This window comes from Nuphar pumila, chromosome 6 (assembly GCF_984573655.1).
Source record: "Nuphar pumila chromosome 6, dmNupPumi1.hap1.1, whole genome shotgun sequence".
Taxonomy (NCBI): Eukaryota; Viridiplantae; Streptophyta; class Magnoliopsida; order Nymphaeales; family Nymphaeaceae; genus Nuphar; species Nuphar pumila.
This window is the reverse complement of record NC_143254.1, coordinates 77,463,019-77,480,217: the sequence shown is the minus strand read 5'-3', so window position 1 is coordinate 77,480,217 and position 17,199 is coordinate 77,463,019.

The window sequence follows — 17,199 nt, the reverse complement described above, 5'->3', positions numbered from 1 at the left end:
ATGAATAGTGCACTGAACCAAAACCCTAATTTTTACCCGATCGTGCACTAGCTAATTCATGTGGATTTTTCGTGAGTTTTCTGGATATTATTTTTCTATTCTCCACATTGGTGTGTTAACTGTCTGCAGACCAAATTTCAGCTCGATCCGAGTTGATTTGGTTTGGTTTTTAAGGGTATTATGAAAACAGCTTTTTCTGATTTTGAAATTTCGGGTCCAGCGATTTCCCAAACTATCGTGATTTTGAAACGCTTCGTTCTGGAGATCCAGAACGTATTTTTCACTTCTGTAAAATGTGTCAGCTTCTTGGATCTGTTTTTTACAGAATAGAAGTGATTTGACTAATTTTGGAATTCGTTTGACCCCTCAAACAGTTGTTTTGTGAAAAGTTTTCAGAATCTATTTTTGCCTTCTTTAGGGACAAAACAGTCTTTTACTTAATTGTTTAATTTCGGGTAGTTTTACTGTTTTCTAGTTGTGTAATCAGTAAATTAACAGTATTTAGAGTAATTAGAGTGCTTAGCTTAGTTAGTTTACTCAGTTAGTATAATCTTAGTTTTAGATGTTTAAATTAACTTTAATTTAATTTAGAAATAGTTTAGAAATAATGTAGATGTAATCTAGATAAATTCTTGATTTAGTTACTGACTTTGTGTTTTTATTGTGTAGGTTGTTAAGTTAGAACAGGTTCACAGGTGTAATTCAAATATAATGTGCGACTGCACTTGATGTGAAAAGACAGTAATGCCCCTGGAGACCTGCAGAAGACTTAACCTCCGATTTTATTTTATTTTCATAGTTTAGAATGTTATTTAATGTAACTTGTAAACATTTACATAGTTGTAAACTTTGTTTTTATTAATAAAGTGTTATTTTAGAATTAATTCAGAATGTTCCCGTTCCCTGTGGATTCGACCCGTACTCGCCACTTCGGTGGAAAGTCGGTTTTATATCTTTGGTTGACGATTTTCCCAAAGTTTTGTTGAAAATAATTGTTTTAAAAAGAGCATTCCAAAATAGCAACCAGGAGGTTGAGGGAGAAGAGGTCGTTTGAAGATGGAGGGTAGGCAAGTGAGAGGGGAAGTGCGCGGGTGGTGTTTGTTGGAGATTTTCCAAATTTCCAAAAGAAGGCCCCCTTTGAAAGAATTTTTGTAAAAAAGAGTGGTTCAAGAGAGGTTTTTGGCAAAAACTCAATTTTTCTAGTTTTAAAACCTTTTGCTTTTCCCAATTTTTTCAATTTTTGCATCATTTTCCATTTTTTGTAGTTTTGTAATAGAAAACTAAGATTTAAAAAAAAAAAAAAAAAAGAAAACTAAGTTTCAAACACTAATCTTTGAGAAATATTTACAAAAGTATTTTTCTGAGAATTTTAGACCATTTCGGGGAGATTTCTTCAGAAGAACGGGTTTGGACCCAGGTTTTGAGAAAATGTTCGAGTTTTGACGCTTGAATCGAGAAATACAATGGGATGTCGAATGGATTATCCGAGCTATTTAAAGGCTATTTTTGGTATTTTCTATAATTTTGATTTAAAATTTGAACAAGGAGACTCAGATTTGGATCTGGACAATGGATCCAGATCCGAAATCAATTTAAACATATGAAATGAATTTAATTTCAATAAAACTTGAGAAATGAACTGGATATTATATTTAAAAATGACACATTTGCTCAAAAAATGAATTTAGGGGCAAGAAGGGAATATTAAAAAGATTTTGAAAAATTTGGGGTGTTCACAGATGCCCCTCTTTGCTACTAAGCCGGTTGAAAGCCGAGCTTAGTGGCAAAGAAAACACTCTAAATTTTGAAAAATGCCCCAGTCAACAGATCTGAACTGGGTGTGGAAGAATTTATTTAAAAAACATGGTTTTTCAGGTTTAAAACTTTATCCTTGAATGGCATGGGGGAGACGAAACCCTCGGAAATGATATGACTGAATAATATAGATGAGGAAATCGTGATGGGACTTTGGGTGAAGATCCTGAAATGATGAAAGATAAGAATTTTGATCAAGTCTTATGGGTGAGACAAAATCAGCTTTTCAGAATGACTCAGGTTTAGCCCTTAACCTGGATGAGGCAAATATATCTCAAAATAACCTGAATGGGGAAGGGAATATATGATGACCTTGATGGGACATTTTTTAGAAAACGCCTTATGAGATGAAGCTCAAGTAGGATCCTGTTCTGGATGGATATACAAAGCATGGATTCCTCGATGGGAAGAACCATGATGGGACTGGAGGAAGACAGCTCGTCGAAACAAGGGAAACTCGTTGGAATGAGACTCAGGTTTAACCAAAACCTGAAAAGGAAGATACCTCAAGGGGCGAGGTTCAGGCTTAACCTCTAACCTGAAGGGGACGACCATACGAAATCCTCGAGTGAAGAAACCATGATGGGACCTTCGGAGTTTGGACGAACAAATCTGAAAGGGGTTTTGCGAAAGGAGGAAGATGGGGGTTCCCTAAAGCTTGAAAAAGGGATGAACTTGGGCGTCTCATTGCTGAGACTGAAACCAACTTTTGAATTTAATGACCTCTCGCAGGAAGTACAGGTTTTGACCCTTAACCTGAGTGGGAACAACCATACGAATTTCTTGAAACCGTGATGGGACAGGAGAGATACTTCAACTGAATGGGGTAACTCTTTCTGGAAGATATGGACAACGCTAGGTTGCATTAAAATGAATATTGACTACTTATTTCATTCTTAGAATATCTAGAAAATTTTGCCAATATGATAAATTTATAGTTGACTTCAACGCTTGAAAAATGTGTACATGTGTGCAAAGATATTCCCTCTTTTACCTAGAGTATTTCCTCCAACGAGGTTAACTCCTTGGTTTTAAGAGTCAAATTCAAAATTTTAGCGATGATGATTTTCTTCAAGGAGGCTATCCATTTCCTTGATATAAGAAGAAAATATTCTCAATTTCATAAAAGCAGGTAGTGGAAAGACATTGATAAAAGATATTTTGCATAAGAAAAGATGATTTCTGGCAATCTAGGCAGTTTGATATCTGAGTGTTTTCTCATGATGATCTTCTTGCACTCTTTTTGAGTCATTGGGCTTTTTCGGGCTTTTTACATCATTCTTCATCTTGAATATGTCCTGACTTTTCTCTCTTTTTCATGAAAGGGTACGTCACAAACTCCTTCATCTCGGAGATGCTCCGATCCTTTTTTCTCAGGGATTATATATGATATTGGCTCAAAAGGTCTTTAGACGATAGCTGAAATCAAATATCATTTAGGGTTTTGGTTGCACTTTTGGAGTGATCTTTTTAAAACAATTATTTTCAATAAACTTTGGAAAATCGTCAACCAAAGATATAAAACCGACTTTCCACCGAAGTGGCGAGTACGGGTCGAATCCACAGGGAACGGGAACATTCTGAATTAATTCTAAAATAACACTTTATTAATAAAAACAAAATTTACAACTATGTCAATGTTTACAAGTTACATTAAATAACATTCTAAACTATGAAAATAAAATAAAATCGGAGGCTAAGTCTTCTGCAGGTCTCCAGGGGCATTTCTGTCTTTTCACATCAAGTGCAGTCGCACATTATAATTGAATTACACCTGTGAACCTGTTCTAACTTAACAACCTACACAATAAAAACACAAAGTCAGTAACTAAATCAAGAATTTATCTAGATTACATCTACATTATTTCTAAACTATTTCTAAATTAAATTAAAGTTAATTTAAACATCTAAAACTAAGATTATACTAACTGAGTAAACTAACTAAGCTAAGCACTCTAATTACTCTAAATACTGTTAATTTACTGATTACACAACTAGAAAACAGTAAAACTACATGAAATTAAGCAATTACTTAAAAGACTGTTTTGTCCCTAAAGAAGGCAAAAATGGATTCTAACAACGTTTCACAAAACGACTGTTTGAGGGGTCAAACAAATTCCAAAATTAGTCAAATCACTTCTATTCTGTAAAAGACAAATGCAAGAATCTGACACACTTTACAGAGATGAAAAATACGTTCTGGATCTCCAGAACGAAGCGTTTCAAAATCAGGATAATTTGGGAAATCGCTGGACCCGAAATTTCAAAATCAGAAAAAGATGTTTTCATAATACGCTAAAAAACCAGACCAAATCAACTCGGATTGAGCTGAAATTTGGTCTGAAGACAGTTAACACACCAATGTGGAGAATAGAAAAATAATATCCAGAAAACTCACGAAAAATCCACATGAACTAGCTAGTGCACGATCGGGTAAAAATTAGGGTTTTGGTTCAGTGCACTATTCATCCCTTTGAATCCATAATTGCCATTTGATCATTGGACCACGTACAAAAACAGTCCTAACTGAACCTAACCTACTGTTAAACTACAGCAAACAATAACAATTAAACTAAGTTATAAAATTTAAGAAATAACCTAACCTAAACTCACGAATACTCTAAATAAGATATCTAAAGGAATATACACTCTAATTAAACCTAATTTATAACATCTAATATTACTAACTAAATTAACTATCTATCCTAATATTAATTCTACTTTACTAACTAACTTAATTAACTATCTAACCTACGGTTATGTTAACTAACTATCTAGGGTTATTTTTCTAACTAAGGTTAGGGGTTTAACTAGGGCTAGGTTTAACTAACTAGTAACTAGGGTTATCTATCTAAGGTACGGTTGACTAGGGTCTACTAAGGTAGTTAAGGGGTCGGCTAGGTTTGGGTTAGGGTTAACTATGGTTCGGTTAATGAAGGTCGGTTAGAACTAACTAGGGTTAGGCTAACTAGACTAATGACTAACTATAGTTAGTAGGGGCGGTTTGGGCAACTAACTAGGGTTAGTCTAGGTGGCGGTTTTGAATAAGGCATTGACTACACACCAACCTAGAGTCATTAACTAATCTAACTAAGGTAGGGTTAATACCTAGAGTTAGGGGCGACTAAGGGTATGGTTAGTCTAACTAACTATGATTAGATTAGGGTTTAGCTATGGTTAATGGGGGTTAACTATGGTATTTGGATTCTAACTAAGGTCAACTAGGATTCGGTTAGGGTTAGTACTAATTATCTAAGGTTAATCTAATTAGGGCTAACTATTAACTCAGTTTACTAGGGTCGGTTGGGATAACTAAGGTCGGTTAGGGTTTAGAGGATTTAACTAAGGTTAACTAGGATTGAACTAGGGGTACGGTTAGATGGCTAACTAGGTTTAGGTAAGGGTTAACTAGGGTCTAATAAGTAGGTCGGTTTGGGTTAAGTAGGTTTAACTAACTACTAGGGTTAACTAATTAGAACTAACTAACTAACTAAGGTTTGTTCTAACTAGGGTTAGGTTTAACTAACTAGGGTTAGGTTTAACTAACTAGGGTTAGTCTAGGTGGCGGTTTTAGAATATGATTTGAATAGGGTCCACGCCAACCTAGATTGATTTAATTAGGCTAATAACTAATTGATATTTCCTAATACACTAAAGTAAACCTAAATTAATTCCTAAATTAAATATACACTAGAATTAGCACCTACCTAAATAGACCTACACGATTTTTACAAACCTAAGTTAATTCAATAGATACTAACCTAATTAGAATACACGAATTTAGAAAATCTACCCTATTACTATCTTACTAAATTAATTAGCATTAATCCTATGCTACGTTAAACTAGGAAAGAATAAATAGGGCTCATAAAATAGAAATCCACGAATTTGGTATGAATCCTCTCCTCTCCTTTTTGCTTTAATTGCAATTATGGAAATCCTTCAATTTCAAAAACCGTCCAGCCCTATTGAAATTCGTTTTTCCTTGGTTCACTCAAACATTAATTCCTTTTGAAAACCTTTCCCAAAACACCAAACACGTTTTTGGATTAGCTTTAAATGCTCATTTCAAATTTTCAATCTTTTCTAAAAACGTGTAGCCACATTTAGCATGACCTTTGGAATTCAAAAGGGGTTTCCAACTTTGAAAGTGAGAAGGCTTTTATGATTGGATTGGGAAATAAAGCTCTCCTCTTAATTGCCTTAAATGTATATTGGGAAAGCTCATCTTCAAAAATCGTCCAGCCCATTGGGAAATACATTTTTCATTGTTTCCATAAAGGCATTAGCTCCTTTTTTTTTAAAACATTTCCCAAAGCCCTTTACACGTTTTTGGATGTCTTTAAATGCACATTTAGAATTTCAAAACTTCCACAAAACTCGTGTAAAGGCTTTTTTTGGAAGGACCTTTGGAATTCCAAAGGGTTTCCAAAAGTCGTGTAACCCTCATTAAAAGATCTTTGGAATTCTAAAGGGTAGCCTTGTTGGAAAAATAAAGTATTTATAATTGGGCTAGGGAATAGAGATTTCCTTAAATGCATTTCACGATTTTAGAGGGATTGGTCTTCTACCAAAAACGGATTCTCAACTAAAGACTCAAATGCCCTTCAATTAAAAGACAAAATTAACTAAGGAACTACTATATTCTAAGGTTAATTTAACTACTCTACCCTATGCACACATAATCAAAAGGGTATAAATGAGAATAAAAATTAATTGGAACAACCTACATTAATGCCTACATAAAAATCGAATTAACTATTGGAATGATACAAGGACTCAACGAATTCTAATAAATTTAAACATCCTAATTAACATGGAATTACATTTATTCTAAAAGGCACAAGATAATAAACTAACATAATATTGCCTACGAAATGTGAACAAAGGAAGAAATTAACAAACATTATATTAAATCTATACTAAAATATCAACTAAAATAAATGAAACAAATCACTCTAATCAAAATCTAATTTATCCTAGATTAACAAAATATGAAAACTGGACTTTTACAACCTTGCTGGACCTCTAATGGCCGCCCTACATTTGGAGAAGACAACTACACTACTTGCAAAACTAAATATCTAATTTAACTATTAACATAACACCAAATATAAATCTAATCTAAACTAAGCTAACACATAATTAGGACAATCTAAATGAAGCTAAAAACACTCAACCTAACAACTAACATGATGGAAATGAAACCATAACAAAAAACGAATTCTATCAAATCACTACAATCGACTAACCTAAGAACAAAACAAAAATTCATAACCTAAACTACTACACGATTTAAAATCTAGTAAAAACCTAAAGAATAACTAACAAATTGACATGAACATAACAAATAAAAGAACTACAGAAAATGCTACAAACTGCTGGATGTTCTACCTAAAAAACAGAAAAATAAAAATCGGTACTTACTTTTATCAAAATCTAAAAACGTCAAAAACAAGAACTAACCTATACACGGTTTCTAATATATTAGGTTCAACTAAAATGAAGTACATGAGGATAGGAACTACTGAAAGAACGCAAACACTAAAGAAAATCCATTCACCCAAAAAGACATAAAAACTCCCAATCGTTGGGTTAAAAACATTATTTTCACTAACACAAAACCTAAACACACTACGTGCTGGTTTTTGCACGAACAAAAGCTACACTAAGGCTGACGAAAATACAGAAAACACAACACACCTAACTCACACACATGATAGGTTTTAGCTAGAAGAGAAGATAGAAGAAGACCTACCTCTTGGGCCGATCCGAAGAATGGGGGAATGAAGAGAAGAGCGGACTTTGCTTGACTCCATGCCACGAGGAACCTCGTTGATGCTGTCTAACATCTCTTTGTTGTACTTTTGCAGGGATCCACAGGTGGTGGTGTTCCGGGAAGAGGAAGAAGAAGAAGAAGTGGTGAAGATGTGTAGAGGGCCGTACGGGGGTAGAGACGACCGGCCATGGAGAAGTAGACTGCACCCCTACCACGGCTAGAACACTCCAATTCTGCAAATACCTGCAAAAGGCAACCTCAATGATTAGTTTCAGCAGGGGGAGAAGAAAGACAAGATGTGAAAAGAAAAGAATGGAAGAAGAGGGTGGCGTCTCCATTGAAGATGGCCTCCATGGATGAAGAAGAAGGTGGATGAGAGCGGCGGCTAGGGAGAAGGTGGATGAGTTAGAATCGTGCCCCTAGGGCACGAAAATCAAGACAAAGACAAGCTGGAATGGGCGCCCCCTCTCCCTTTTGACGTTTTGGCCTCTTTAGGTTTAATTTCAAAAACAGTGTTAAAATAAAAAAAATTCCTGGGCGCCTCTTTCTGCAGGGGGTTTTTAGAAAATATTTTTATAAAACTTAAGTGGGCTGGGTTAAATCCATGTGTTTTGACCCAGATCCAGGATCCAAATGGGCGTCTGGATCCAAATCTCTCAAATCGGATCCGATATTTGACCCGTTACACTGTAAAGGCCATAATTCCTTCAAATTAACTCCGATTTTGATGAAATTCGAACCAGAGCTCCCTAACATCATTATGCACCTAAGTGTATGCTTTAAACCTATAGATGATGCATTTATGCAGTGAAATTGTATTAATAAAACGTGATATTTATGCATCATCAAATACCCCCATGCTAGAATAATTGCTAGTCCCTAGCAATACACTCTACCATGTAATGAAAATATGGACTACCCAATAATCATGAAAGCTCTTATTAAATAAAATAAAATAAAATAAAAAAATAACTCACTTTCGTAGGAATCACAGTTGTATTTAGCACATGCAACAAGCCCTTTAAACCCCTGGGTTACCCCAGTGGACGAGTAAGGTCTCGTGAGGGTTTGCAGAGATGCTACCCACAAACATCAAAATCATGCATGAATAATTTTTCAGAAATAATAGGCAATTAAGAATTCAATGTAAACAAATATTTCATGTAATCTACATTTTCAAAACAAATTCAGAAATTTCTATGCCACCACAGTAAATATCATTTTTCTTTCACTTTTCTAAACTTGTAATTATTTATGAATTTTCTCAGAAAATCAAGTACTATCATGTTTTACTCATTTATCCTCACCTGTATATTTTCTGCACAGTAATTTATTAATTATTCATAAGCATTGAATTTCTCTCTTTAAGCTCATTCTTTTTCTTTTTGATATTTTATTTTTCACTCTTTTTCATTCTTCTAAATTAAGCACTATTTCGAATATCCAGTCTCGTAACCCGTGTAGCGAGCTTTAGGTCAGTGACTCCCAAGTCGGCCGATCCTTAGGGCACTAGATACAAAGTATCCCTCAGACTTAATTACTCGAGTCACTAAACCTTGTATTCTAATAGTTACGTATAGTTTTCCTCTCATCACGTGCAATGTCTCTATCCCTTAGGCTTTCTATGCAGTCCATGTAACAAGCTTTCGAATCGCTGACTCCCAAACCAGCTGGCTTTGGGGCATCAGGTGTAAAACACCCTTCAGACTCTACTTACTCGAACTACAAAGGCCACAGATGTCGACTAGATAAGAGAATGATCTCCTTTGTTATCCATTTCGTAAGAGACTCAAACATTTCAACTCGTGTCTGAGTTCTACTACTTGGATTTACGAAGAAATCCACAACTAAACGTAGCTCTATTCTATTAAGCTCATTTTTCAAAAACATAATTCAATTGCTCACTTTTCTCATAAAACACACTGTGCATACTTATACTTAAGTGAATCAAAACTTTCTAACATATCAAATACTATCTTTTCTTTTATATTTCATAAACAACTACTCTATTTAAATCAGATAAGAAAAAACAAATTCACATGGGGCTTATAAATTTCTAAATTGTCAGATCATGGAGAAATACAATCATAAATGCTACAACTTATTCTTAAAAGACCTACTTTTATGAGTTTTAAGCTATCAGACGTGAATTTTTTTTTTAAAAATTTGTGCATCTAAACCATCCCCCCATGCTTGAATGACACTGTCCCTAGTGGCATACAGAATAATGCAATCATGCAATGCAGATGCACACTACAGAACAATAAAATGAATAAGGAGAAAGGATTGATACAACCTGGTATGCTCGATCCTCTGGAGTTGTCGATTGACTGGACTCCGCACTACCACTATGCATGTACAAATGCATAGTTTTCTACTCATCTGGTCAATGTTCTACTCTTGAAGGCTTCTTCATATCCGATTTACTTGAACTCACACATTGATGGATCGATTGTTCATACATGTAAACAATGAAATTCACATGAAATTAAAATAAAATTCAAAATAAAATACATAAACAACTACTACTTTATTTTAATTTACATATGATACATCATACACTATAGTTAATAACATAAGAACACTAATACATAAAACGACTAGACTATGTTAGAATAATCTATCAATGCAATTAGTAAACCTAAATCTAGGTCTAAATCAGTAAAACAATGAACAAAATAGCAACTAACCTATGTTAGAATTACACTATGGAGATTAAGTTAATCTAAATCAGCAAGTTAGCAACTATGCTATTTTAAACTATGTTAAACTAAACTAATTAATCTATGAAATAAAAGCATCTACTCTAAATCAGAGAGTTAAGCCACTAAACTATGTTAAACTATGTTAAAACTATTTAATTAATCTATGCAATCTATGTTAACAATGTTAAACTAAGTTAATTACTCTATGAAATAAAAGATAAGCTATTCTAAATCAGAAAATCAGTAAATACAGGAATTCACACTATTTTATCTAAGACTCAACTGTTTAATATATCATTGAAGCATGGAATTCAGTGAATCTTATCAAAAACAGCAAATGAACCCTATATTTTTCTAATTATGTTAATTCAATACTAACTAAAACAATTAAAACAAACTAAACTAAACTAAACACATATATTAATAAAATGATATCTCAGAAATATTCATAATATATCGCCGTTCCCCGGCAACGGCGCCAAAATTTGGTTGCACTTTTGGAGTGATCTTTTTAAAACAATTATTTTCAATAAACTTTGGAAAATCGTCAACCAAAGATATAAAACCGACTTTCCACCGAAGTGGCGAGTACGGGTCGAATCCACAGGGAACGGGAACATTCTGAATTAATTCTAAAATAACACTTTATTAATAAAAACAAAGTTTACAACTATGTCAATGTTTACAAGTTACATTAAATAACATTCTAAACTATGAAAATAAAATAAAATCGGAGGCTAAGTCTTCTGCAGGTCTCCAAGGGCATTTCTGTCTTTTCACATCAAGTGCAGTCGCACATTATAATTGAATTACACCTGTGAACCTGTTCTAACTTAACAACCCACACAATAAAAACACAAAGCCAGTAACTAAATCAAGAATTTATCTAGATTACATTTACATTATTTCTAAACTATTTCTAAATTAAATTAAAGTTAATTTAAACATCTAAAACTAAGATTATACTAACTGAGTAAACTAACTAAGCTAAGCACTCTAATTACTCTAAATACTGCTAATTTACTGATTACACAACTAGAAAACAGTAAAACTACATGAAATTAAGCAATTACTTAAAAGACTGTTTTGTCCCTAAAGAAGGCAAAAATGGATTCTAAAAGCTTTTCACAAAATGACTGTTTGAGGGGTCAAACAAATTCCAAAATTAGTAAAATCACTTCTATTCTGTAAAAGACAGATCCAAGAATCTGACACACTTTACAGAAGTGAAAAATACGTTCTGGATCTCCAGAACGAAGCGTTTCAAAATCAGGATAATTTGGGAAATCGCTGGACCCGAAATTTCAAAATCAGAAAAAGCTGTTTTCATAATACGCTTAAAAACCAGACCAAATCAACTCGGATTGAGCTGAAATTTGGTCTGCAGACAGTTAACACACCAATGTGGAGAATAGAAAAATAATATCCAGAAAACTCATGAAAAATCCACATAAACTAGCTAGTGCACGATCGGGTAAAAATTAGGGTTTTGGTTCAGTGCACTATTCATCCCTTCGAATCCATAATTGCCATTTGATCATTGGACCACGTACAAAAACAGTCCTAACTGAACCTAACCTACTGTTAAACTACAGCAAACAATAACAATTAAACTAAGTTATAAAATTTAAGAAATAACCTAACCTAAACTCACGAATACTCTAAATAAGATATCTAAAGGAATATACACTCTAATTAAACCTAATTTATAACATCTAATATTACTAACTAAATTAACTATCTATCCTAATATTAATTCTACTTTACTAACTAACTTAATTAACTATCTAACCTACGGTTATGTTAACTAACTATCTAGGGTTATTTTTCTAACTAAGGTTAGGGGTTTAACTAGGGCTAGGTTTAACTAACTAGTAACTAGGGTTATCTATCTAAGGTACGGTTGACTAGGGTCTACTAAGGTAGTTAAGGGGTCGGCTAGGTTTGGGTTAGGGTTAACTATGGTTCGGTTAATGAAGGTCGGTTAGAACTAACTAGGGTTAGGCTAACTAGACTAATGACTAACTATAGTTAGTAGGGGCGGTTTGGGCAACTAACTAGGGTTAGTCTAGGTGGCGGTTTTGAATAAGGCATTGACTACACACCAACCTAGAGTCATTAACTAATCTAACTAAGGTAAAGTTAATACCTAGAGTTAGGGGCGACTAAGGGTATGGTTAGTCTAACTAACTATGATTAGATTAGGGTTTAGCTATGGTTAGTGGGGGTTAACTATGGTATTTGGATTCTAACTAAGGTCAACTAGGATTCGGTTAGGGTTAGTACTATTTATCTAAGGTTAATCTAATTAGGGCTAACTATTAACTCAGTTTACTAGGGTCGGTTGGGATAACTAAGGTCGGTTAGGGTTTAGAGGATTTAACTAAGGTTAACTAGGATTGAACTAGGGGTACGATTAGATGGCTAACTAGGTTTAGGTAAGGGTTAACTAGGGTCTAATAAGTAGGTCGGTTTGGGTTAAGTAGGTTTAACTAACTACTAGGGTTAACTAATTAGAACTAACTAACTAACTAAGGTTTGTTCTAACTAGGGTTAGGTTTAACTAACTAGGGTTAGGTTAAACTAACTAGGGTTGGTCTAGGTGGCGGTTTTAGAATATGATTTGAATAGGGTCCACGCCAACCTAGATTGATTTAATTAGGCTAATAACTAATTGATATTTCCTAATACACTAAAGTAAACCTAAATTAATTCCTAAATTAAATATACACTAGAATTAGCACCTACCTAAATAGACCTACACGATTTTTACAAACCTAAGTTAATTCAATAGATACTAACCTAATTAGAATACACGAATTTAAAAAATCTACCTTATTACTATCTTACTAAATTAATTAGCATTAATCCTATGCTACGTTAAACTAGGAAAGAATAAATAGGGCTCATAAAATAGAAATCCATGAATTTGGTATGAATCCTCTCCTCTCCTTTTTGCTTTAATTGCAATTATGGAAATCCTTCAATTTCAAAAACCGTCCAGCCCTATTGAAATCTGTTTTTCCTTGGTTCACTCAAACATTAATTCCTTTTGAAAACCTTTCTCAAAACACCAAACACGTTTTTGGATTAGCTTTAAATGCTCATTTCAAATTTTCAATCTTTTCTAAAAACGTGTAGCCACATTTAGCATGACCTTTGGAATTCAAAAGGGGTTTCCAACTTTGAAAGTGAGAAGGCTTTTATGATTGGATTGGGAAATAAAGCTCTCCTCTTAATTGCCTTAAATGTATATTGGGAAAGCTCATCTTCAAAAATCGTCCAGCCCATTGGGAAATACATTTTTCATTGTTTCCATAAAGGCATTAGCTCCTTTTTTTTGAAAACATTTCCTAAAGCCCTTTACACGTTTTTGGATGTCTTTAAATGCACATTTAGAATTTCAAAACTTCCACAAAACTCGTGTAAAGGCTTTTTTTGGAAGGACCTTTGGAATTCCAAAGGGTTTCCAAAAGTCGTGTAACCCTCATTAAAAGATCTTTGGAATTCCAAAGGGTTGCCTTGTTGGAAAAATAAAGTATTTATAATTGGGCTAGGGAATAGAGATTTCCTTAAATGAATTTCACGATTTTAGAGGGATTGGTCTTCTACCAAAAACGGATTCCCAACTAAAGACTCAAATGCCCTTCAATTAAAAGACAAAATTAACTAAGGAACTACTATATTCTAAGGTTAATTTAACTACTCTACCCTATGCACACATAATCAAAAGGGTATAAATGAGAATAAAAATTAATTGGAACAACCTACATTAATGCCTACAGAAAAATCGAATTAACTATTGGAATGATACAAGGACTCAACGAATCCTAATAAATCTAAACATCCTAATTAACATGGAATTACATTTATTCTAAAAGGCACAAGATAATAAACTAACATAATATTGCCTACGAAATGTGAACAAAGGAAGAAATTAACAAACATTATATTAAATCTATACTAAAATATCAACTAAAATAAATGAAACAAATCACTCTAATCAAAATCTAATTTATCCTAGATTAACAAAATATGAAAACTGGACTTTTACAACCTTGTTGGACCTCTAATGGCTGCCCTACATTTGGAGAAGACAACTACACTACTTGCAAAACTAAATATCTAATTTAACTACTAACATAACACCAAATATAAATCTAATCTAAACTAAGCTAACACATAATTAGGACAATCTAAATGAAGCTAAAAACACTCAACCTAACAACTAACATGCTGGAAATGAAACCATAACAGAAAACGAATTCTATCAAATCACTACAATCGACTAACCTAAGAACAAAACAGAAATTCATAACCTAAACTACTACACGATTTAAAATCTAGTAAAAACCTAAAGAATAACTAACAAATTGACATGAACATAACAAATAAAAGAACTACAGAAAATGCTACAAACTGTTGGACGTTCTACCTAAAAAACAAAAAAACAAAAATCGGTACTTACTTTTATCAAAATCTAAAAACGTCAAAAACAAGAACTAACCTATACACGGTTTCTAATATATTAGGTTCAACTAAAACGAAGTACATGAGGATAGGAACTACTGAAAGAACGCAAACACTAAAGAAAATCCATTTCTAAGCACACACACACACCCAAAAAGACATAAAAACTCCCAATCGTTGGGTTAAAAACATTATTTTCACTAACACAAAACCTAAACACACTACGTGCTGGTTTTTGCACGAACAAAAGCTACACTAAGGCTGACGAAAATACAGAAAACACAGCACACCTAACTCACACACATGATAGGTTTTAGCTAGAAGAGAAGATAGAAGAAGACCTACCTCTTGGGCCGATCCAAAGAATGGGGGGATGAAGAGAAGAGCGGACTTTGCTTGACTCCATGCCACAAGGAACCTCGTTGATGCTGTCTAACATCTCTTTGTTGTACTTTTGCAGGGATCCACAGGTGGTGGTGTTTCGGGAAGAGGAAGAAGAAGAAGAAGTGGTGAAGATGCGTAGAGGGCCGTACGGGGGTAGAGACGACCGGCCATGGAGAAGTAGACTGCACCCCTACCACGGCTAGAACACTCCAATGCTGCAAATACCTGCAAAAGGCAACCTCAATGATTAGTTTCAGCAGGGGGAGAAGAAAGACAAGATGTGAAAAAAAAAGAATGGAAGAAGAGGGTGGCGTCTCCATTGAAGATGGCCTCCATGGATGAGGAAGAAGGTGGATGAGAGCGGCGGCTAGGGAGAAGGTGAATGAGTTAGAATCGTGCCCCTAGGGCATGAAAATCAAGACAAAGACAAGCTGGAATGGGCGCCCCCTCTCCCTTTTGACGTTTTGGCCTCTTTAGGTTTAATTTCAAAAACAGTGTTAAAATAAAAATAATTCCTGGGCGCCTCTTTCTACAGGGGGTTTTTAGAAAATGTTTTTATAAAACTTAAGTGGGCTGGAGCTGGGTTAAATCCATGTGTTTTGACCCAGATCCAGGATCCAAATGGGCGTCTGGATCCAAATCTCTCAAATCGGATCCGATATTTGACCCGTTACACTGTAAAGGCCATAATTCCTTCAAATTAACTCCGATTTTGATGAAATTCGAACCAGAGCTCCCTAACATCATTATGCACCTAAGTGTATGCTTTAAACCTATAGATGATGCATTTATGCAGTGAAATTGTATTAATAAAACGTGATTTTTATGCATCATCAAGTTTGTTGGTAGGTCCATCACATCCGCCTTCATCTCGACGGTGATCCGAACTTTCCCTGGAAGGATCCGTCACAAAATCTGTCATCTTGGAGATATTTCAAATCTTCTTTGGCCCCGGGGGTCTACTCGCTTAATTCGCCTTCATCTTGACGACAATTGAGAGATCCCTTTTGCAGATATTTGATTGCAGCTTTAAACTGGATAAGGAGATACAAATTAAGTGGATTCTTTTATGGCTCAGGATATTTCCACTGCCTAATTGCCAGAAAAATCATCTTTAAACACGCACCATGGCTATGATCAATATCGATTCGCTTCCGGCTTTTCAATGTCATTGAATATTTATTTCACTAATCATACCGAGGATATTTCCATCATCCTTTTGGTTGATCAATAGGAAAAAGATTTGAATTTTACCTCTTTTTCGCAAAGAGTTTCACCTTTTATGAAGAAAATACTAGAGGTAATCCGAGGTAATTCTTTTGTGCAGTAAGATTTATTTGGAATCAACAAATATTTTTAGCAAATTGGCAAAGTTTTCATGACTTCTATGTGAAATATTTACTCAATGTAGATTTTGATGCTATCCTTAGTTGCAATTTATGATTTTGGACATTCTGACCAGTGAACTGGGACCTCTCATTTAACGACCAGCGAAGTAGCTGGGACCTTTCATTTAATGACCAGTAAAAACTGGGACCTTTCATTTAACGACCAACGAAGCAGCTGGGACTTTTCATTTAATGACCAGTAAAAACTGGGACCTTTCATTTAGCGACCAACAAAGTAGCTGGAACATTTTATTTAACGACCAGCGAAGTAGCTGGAACATTTTATTTAACGACCAGCGAAGTAGCTGGGACATTTTATTTAACGACCAGCGAAGTAGCTGGGACATTTTATTTAACGACCAACGAAGTAGCTGGGACATTTCATTTAACGACCAGCGAAGTAGTTGGGACATTTCATTTAACGGCCAGCGAAGTAGCTGGGACATTTCATTTAACGACCAGCAAAGTAGCTGGGACATTTCATTTAACGACCAGCGAAGTAGCTGGGACATTTCATTTAACGACCAACGAAGTAGTTGGGACATTTCATTTAATCATTTAACGACCAGCGAAGTAGCTGGGACCTGGGACATTTCATTTAATTATTTAACGACCAGCGAAGTAGCTGGGACATTTCATTTAATCATTTAACGACCAG